At 47.9% G+C, this 7443-nt stretch overlaps 1 long non-coding RNA gene across 1 annotated transcript in view; it reads left to right on the forward strand.

The window, feature by feature from the left end:
* Nucleotides 1–4048: 4048 nt before the first annotated feature.
* The window catches only part of LOC109298359, a 26714-nt gene continuing 23319 nt past the window's right edge, over nucleotides 4049–7443 (forward strand). The window contains exons 1-2 of the long non-coding RNA XR_002097596.1: nucleotides 4049–4500; nucleotides 5477–5525. This is a non-coding gene — a long non-coding RNA (uncharacterized LOC109298359). The remainder of the gene's footprint in view (nucleotides 4501–5476; nucleotides 5526–7443) is intronic.

The raw sequence follows: 7443 nt of genomic DNA on the forward strand, positions 1-7443 counted from the left end.
CCCCGCGCTCCTCCCTCCCACCGCCCCGACTCGCCAGCCCAATAACAAGCTGTTGAGCGGAATCGGGGCTCCGCCCGCTCTCATTGGCCCGCCGTGACGCCCGGGGGGCTTTGCCCCGCCCGGATTGGGCGCCGCGGACAGCACCCCCATTGGCCGGCGGCGCGGGCAGCACATTGGCCGGCCGGCGACGCAGGTAAGGCGGCGCGGGCCGGCGATTGGCGAAGCCCCGCGGCTCGGCTCCATTGGACCCCGCCGAAGTGAAGTCAGCGCTCGTCTCACGCCGGTTGGTCGGAGCTTCTCGGCGGGGATTGGGGGGAGAGGGCCAGTGCCGAGGAGTTGGGCCGCGCGGAGCATGCGCAGTGTTCGAGGCCGCCCGGCGCCATTTTGTGAGGGATTCTTTCCCATTTTAGGCCGCGGGAGGCAGGAAGCGGGAGCGGCTGTCGCTGCCGCCTCCATCCCCATCCTCCCCATCCCCGTGCCCTGCGGCGGGGCGGCCGCTCCCTCCCTGCCCGTCGTGAGGGCGCAGCGGCGCTCGGGAGCTGGACCCGGAAGTGGAGAGAGCCACCAGCTCAACCCAGCCCCCGCCGGGGAGTAGCGGCCCGAGGAGGAGGCGGGGCGAGGAGACGGGCGGGAACCGGCCTCGCTGCTCCCCGCCGCGCCGGACGAGTGAAGCTGTCGGGGTGTGTCCCCGTGTGTGTGCGTGTGTGTGCGTGTCACTCAGAAGCGAAACTGCTCTTCTTCCGTCCCCTCTTTCCCTGCCAGGGCACGAGGCTGAAGCCGGACCCCGCTCTCTCGCTCCCCTCTGAAGGAGCCGGTTTGAGGCTCGGGCTGCGGTTCTCGACCTGCTCGTGCTCGAGCCCCCTCGGGACATGCTGGCCACTCCTGTTTTTGTCACTGCAGACACACCCCGAGCGGTCCTTCTGTGGCAGGGCTCGGGGGGCAGTGCGGCTGTCACCTGGTGGGGTCTTGTGTCCGGTGAACGGTGGTCGCACACCTGACGTGCCAGCGTGTGGCACCTGCAAGAGGACCTGGAGGCATGCTAGGGGCCCCCGATGCCCTGGCCGAGGATCCCTGCATTGGCGCTCGCGTGGTACGTCCTGAGCGGCAGTCGCACACGTGTCTCGTATGGGCAGTTGCACAGTCGGGGAGTGCCTGGCAGTCGGTTTTTGGTAAATTTAGATTCTGATTTATCTTTGGTACCTCTAGACTCAGCAGGCCTGTTTCTCATTTAAGGTGAATGGGGATAGTTTCATAATGTGTTTCCAGATGCTCAGTAACTATCAGGTACTCATACTTTTTCCAAACTACAGCATATTACAATAAGGCCTCTTATTACGGTGAATTTCAGGAGGGAACAAAGCTTATCAAAATGTGCTTTGCTTGTAAAGATGTGCGGCATTTCGTATGGTCATTCTTGGGGTCGCCGTGTAGTAAATGGGGCAAATAGGGTTTCGTACCTTGTTTTATAGGTTAAAGCGAGCACCTAAACTGAAGACCTGAATCTTAAATACATTGTTATCTTTTAAATATGGTAAAGATTTAAGCTCAGTTTAAATCTTCACGCGTTTAATTTCATTACTTTAGGTAAGTAATGAACTTGAAATTTGAGGTGGGTGGAATGCCTTTGCTAGCACTCCTGTACCTGCCTGCTGCTGCTTATTTGAGCTCCCCAGTGAGAATTAGCAGGCATTTACTGATGGGGAGCTTCTTGGGGCATCAGGACTTTAGGTATTGTCTGCTGAATTATGCCAGGATCAACAAGAGCGAACTGCCCTCCTGCTTGCAGCTTCTAAGTCTGTTCTGGTTTTAGGGTTCGGTTTTATTAAATTTGAAGTGTCACAAAGAAACCAACAATCCCTTACGCTGCTCTTGGGAAAGCTTATTAGTTGGGCCATATCTAATATTACTTAGAAGGTTAATGTGTTAGGAAAGAGGTGACTGGGAACCTTTAAACCTATATGCGTGAAGGTCAGACCCATGTTGTGATCTTTTGAGATTGGTAATTGTTTGGTAACTGGAACAAATAGTTCGAAGAGTTTTGTCTTTTTTTGGTCCTTTAGGGGTTTTTTGGTGGGTTGTTTTTAATAATTGAGAAATTCAGTGCAAGTAGACTGGCTTCTTTACTCATGAGACTGTTAGTTCTTTTTATAAACTGTTCAGATTCCATAATGGATAAACTGGAGAGATGGTATTACTGCTTACAACACAGGATTGATTTTACTGTCATCATTGTAAGTGTATTTAAAGCACGTGAACACATAGCTTGAAGGTTGGCCCTTCAACCCTTGTATCATTTGTTTGGAATGCAGTGCTCAAGGCATGATTTTAGATTGTGAATTTTGGGACAGGAATTATGCTTTTTATATAGTGCTGCATACACCAGTACTCAGTAAATGTCAGTTTAATCCAAAACTAATAAGTCTCATTTGGCATCTGTAGCCCAAGAAATGCTGGCCACCTGCTGATATGTCATTGGCAGCAAAGGCCATGTGGAAGGTTTAGGAAGTTCCTGATGTATTAGTTGCATTCTCTAAAACAAGATAATTTTTGTGTCTTGTGGATGAGCGGTACTACATTTTATGTATAAATATGAAAAAAGTCCAGAGGGGAGGCTAGCCAGTCAGGTCACCAAAGAGTTTAAACATTCTGCATTGCTCATCTTTTTTTATTTTATTGGATATGCTTTTTTTTTTTTTTTCCAACGAGATCTGAGAGAAGCTGTTTGATTTAATTTAGATTTTTGTTTTTCATGGAAACGTGAATTTCAGGATTCAGTATGAAATGACTGTTTTATGTGTTGAAATTTGAGAGTTTTGTTTTTGTTCAGTTGGGCTTTTTTTTAGATGCATTGCAGTGTAAATACTTTACAGTTGGAGCCCAAATTAGGGTCTATTGCTTATCATTACTTTTTCCACCCTCACTTTAGGAATATCTTCTGTGGACACAAGTTTTTGTGATTCAGTGGATTATATAATACCTCCAGAAATCTACTTGCTGTACAAAACTACTCTGGGGCGGGAGGGGGGGGCTTCAGAAGGAGATAAATCACAGCAGAAGCTGTTATGTTAATAGAAAGACTCTTAATTCTTCCTATATCTTTCTGCCTGATCTTTCAGAGAGACATTGAAATCAGAATTCTTACACTGTGCATTAACGTAAGAGCTTTATTTAAGAACAAATTTTGAAACTTGTTGAAAGATGAAAAGCTGTCCATGTCCTATAACTTTGTGAGACTTTTCATGCTCTAATTAAATGTAGGTCAGGGGTTGGCAACATTTTTGGGCAGAGTACCCAAAAACACCTGCAACCTCAACTTGCGTTGGGGTGCTAGTGGCATATGGCAGGGGAACAGCCAGGGGCCCAATCCTTATTGTGTTAGTTAAGTCCAGCACCTTCTGTGCTGTCTGCCCCGAGGCATGTGTGCCAAGCAGGTGGCCTTTGCATACCACACTCTGGCACCCATGCTGGGGTTTGTCTACCCCTGATATAGGTATTGAGCAGTTTTAATCAAATATAAGAATATAGATGGTGAAAGGCAACCATATCTTTAATTTTAAAAACCCAACACTTTGAAAGCCTTCCACTGACCAGATCTGTCAAAAATTATAGCAAGACTGAAACAGTGAATTGTGAATTTTATTGTATTGCTTACAGGAGCATAAATAGCAACCAAAAACAGATTGTAAAAAAGTAAGATTTTTTTCCCCCCCTCAGTTTCTTCCCCCTGACTAGATCATCCCAGCCAAAGCTTTGTTTAGCTGGGTCTTAAAAACCTCCTCAGCCTCTTTGGGTAACCTGTTCCAGTGCTTTCCCCTCCTAGTGAGGGAGTTTTTCCTCATATCTAACCTCCCTTGATGCAACTTGAGCCTATTGCTCCTTGTTCTGTCGTCTGCCACCACTGAGAACAGTCCAGTTCCGTCCTCTTTGGACCCCCCTGCAGGGAGTTGAAGCCTGCTGTTTAAACCCCCCTCTGTCTTCTTTTTTCCAGACTAAAAAAACCCAGTTCCCTCAGCCTCATCAATCACATGCCCTAGCCCCCTAACCATTTTCATTGCCCTTCACTGGACTCGCCAGTTTGTCTACCTCGTTTCTGTAGTGGGGGGCCCAAAACTGGACACAGTTTAATTTGTGTACACATGTAAATCCAAATGGCTTTAGTTGCCTTCAGAATACTGAATGTTGTTTAGCTGCTGCTAGCTTCTCTGTCTGAGCTTGATAGACAGAGTCCAGTATATCTTTGCAAGTGTCTAGAAGATGTGTGGGTAGCAGGTCCTTGTGATGCTTGTTTTGTTTCTGGTTCTCTATTGGTTTTCTTTTGTCTTTTCCCAGACTTCCTATCCTGTCTAATCAGTGGTATGGACTGCACTGGTGGTGAGCATATGTTCCAATAATGCGCTTCACCCTTTCTTGAAGTTCAGGACCTCTGTGCCAGTGGAATTAGCATCTTTCTCCAGAACATGAGCGCCATATAAATGCCACAAAGCTGTTATCATATCATAGGTGATTATGAACTGTGGAGAAAGAATGTCTAAGAAAGGAACTAACACCCGTTAATAGTTGGGAGCTGTCACTTGCGGGGGGGCAAGTCATGTAAAAGTAGATTATGGACGGAGAAGGGTTAATCTAGTCTCTTAGTGAAAACGGAACATTTTTTGTCACTGTTGAGAAGTAGCAAATTATTAATTTGACATCTGGCAATGTTGACTGCTTATGAAGAGGTTTTGTTTGTAACCAATTCTGGGCTTTGGTTGTGTTCACAAAACATACCTACAAAACCCAGCCTGCAAGTCATGACCAAGCCCCTGCTTATCTTTCATGTTCTTGATTTGAGCTGCTGTTGTGGAAGCTGCAAACACGAGTTGCTCCATAGGAGATTTGAGCAACGCTTTGTCCTGTCCCCCCTCCCAAGTTACTGATGGCTTCTTGGGTCCATGCCTGGCATTTATTTGGTAGCTGTTTAGTAATGTTTCCAGATATATGGACTAGTTATTAAAATACACCACTGTGTTCTGAGGCAACACTAGAAACTGCTCCAAAGCTACTCGGAAGAGATACAATTCTTGGGCAGCAGCGCTCACTTCACAGCTACCGCTGCGATTTCCTCTGAGGATGCTAGTGAAATGCTGATTGGCACTCACACCTGGGTAGCGCTTGTCAACAGTGTTCCCAGAAGTTCCACTGATCTCTGGGGAAAATTAAAATCTCATTATTATGGAGTTACGTGAGACACGTTTCTGTTCTGCTTTGTGGCAGCAATTTTCAGCCAGGCTGGTCCTAACTTAGATAATACATTGCTGAACTGTGCATGCATCAGTGTACCTGCCTGTGCCAGCAGCAGTCTCGTGCCAAGAAAAGAGATTTCAATTTCTGGCTTGCCATTTTCTCTTTAGTTTCAAACCAGTTTGCTTGGTCTGCATGTTTTCTGGCTTGCAAAGCACAATCCTCTAATGCTAAATGTGCTTCTTTAATGTTCTAGGACAGATACAGTAATTCTGCACATGAAAACAAAGAACAAGAACTTTATTGTAAGTAAGATTATTTTTATGCTTTCCTGCAAGCTTTTCCTATCATCACAGCCACTTCACTTTAGTGGAATACTGGCTATTCTGAGAATAGGGTGTGGAAGCAAACATTTACTTCAGGTTTCTTATTAAAAATGTCTCTTTCACTTGTGGACATACCATTCAGTAACTTGTCTTTCCTGATACAGACTAAGGTTTGAATTGGAAATCAAACATTAACTGTGATATCCTTGTCTGAGTCACTTTATGTATCCAGTAGTGACTGAAAAATTAACATGTTGGTAATCTGTATTGCCCTGGAGGCAGAGATCTGAGTAACAGCTCTCCCAGCTGGATGTTGACTTTTGATCAGTGGGAGCCAACTTTTTTTGGCACGTGTGCCACATTAAGCCCCACACCTTCCCTGAGTGCAACTCTTAATACCTTTCCCCTGCCTACTCTGCTTGCTTCTCCTTGCCTGCTTTCTGCTCCTTGCCCATCAGTCTGCCACATAGAGGCTGCTTGTGGCACATGTGCCACAGGTTGGCCACCTCTCCCTTGCATCATTGATCTGCTCTCTTTACTTGAGGGTTGGGACAGGACTGTACTTGTTGTCACTTTTATGGAGACCTTGGGACCTGCTGTCTCAGCAGAGACTAAAGGGATTGAAATAAATCAGTTTGTAACTTTGCATTTAAAACATATGAGGGATTATATTAATGTCCAAATCAAATAATCGACCTTTTTGAATGTGGGGCCAGATTATGAACTTTTTATCACCCAGTGGGCCGGCAGGAGTGGGCTCTCATGTGGCCTGTCCAGTCTGCCCACGGCCTGGGGGTGCAGGGGTCAAAGGGTGATGCCTGACCCTGCTGTGTCCTCCCTGCCACCTGGGCGGCCTCGGATGCTCCCACAGCTGCGTGCCTGGGTTCAGCAGCCAGGGGGACATGTGGGGACTCTACAGGGGGGTACGGGATGTGCAGGGACACCCCCCTGCTCCCTCTCCCTGAGGGCAGCCTGAGCCCAAGTGGCAGGGGTCCCTCTCTCCCCGGGGCCCACGACTCATCACCCCCAGCGCGATGTGTGCGGGGGGAGGCGGGAGCAGCGCCAGCTTCCCGCCCCAACAGCCACAGCAGTAGCAGCAGCAGCATCTCCTGTAGGCCTGGCCGCAGCATCCCTCCAAGCTGGCATCTGTGCCCCCTGCACCCACCCACTGCACCACAACCTGTTCTAGCCCACGCAGCTGGTAGGGAGTGGCACAGGGTGGGGTTGGCATGCAAATGAGGAGAGGGGCGGGGCTAGGAATGGAAACCCTGTGATGTGGGAGAAGGGAGGAGGTGGCATGCAAATGAGGGAGGGGTGGGGTGAGAAAGGGACACGGAGGGGAGGGGCAGGGAGGAGCCACACCATGTCGGCAATGTCAAGCTGATGCGGTGTGTGTGGGAGCCTTGTCCCTTCCCTAGCCCTTCAGTAGCCATTAGGAGTCTGCTGAGGAGCTGGGGGAGGGACAAGGGGTGGGAAAGAAAGTAAACCATGTTTACTCCAGTTTCCCATCGCAGCACCACAGGCCTCAGAAAATGGCTTAGCGGGCCGCATGGTGGCCCACAGGGCATATATTGGACAAACCTGGTTTACAGGGTCCCAGATTAGATGTATCCATCCCTAACAAATGCATTTATGCTTTCTTCCTAGTCTCATGAATTAAGAATGTATCCTGCATTGTTGGCTGGATACACTTTTTTGGTATTAAATCAAGTTGACACATACTTGCATGCTTCATGGATGCAGAGTGCTTCTACAATTTTTGTTGGGTGTAAATGAACTTGAATGTGTTGTAGAGCTTCTGTGCAAAAATGGGTAAGTTTGTGGTTTGGTTTGTTTGGTTTTTTATTTGGGTTTGTAGCTGGAATGAAGTTGTCATCCTTTTTATAAACCTGATTGC

Source organism: Gavialis gangeticus, unplaced genomic scaffold (genome assembly GCF_001723915.1).
Source record: "Gavialis gangeticus isolate Ggan-Ray unplaced genomic scaffold, GavGan_comp1, whole genome shotgun sequence".
Taxonomy (NCBI): domain Eukaryota; kingdom Metazoa; phylum Chordata; order Crocodylia; family Gavialidae; genus Gavialis; species Gavialis gangeticus.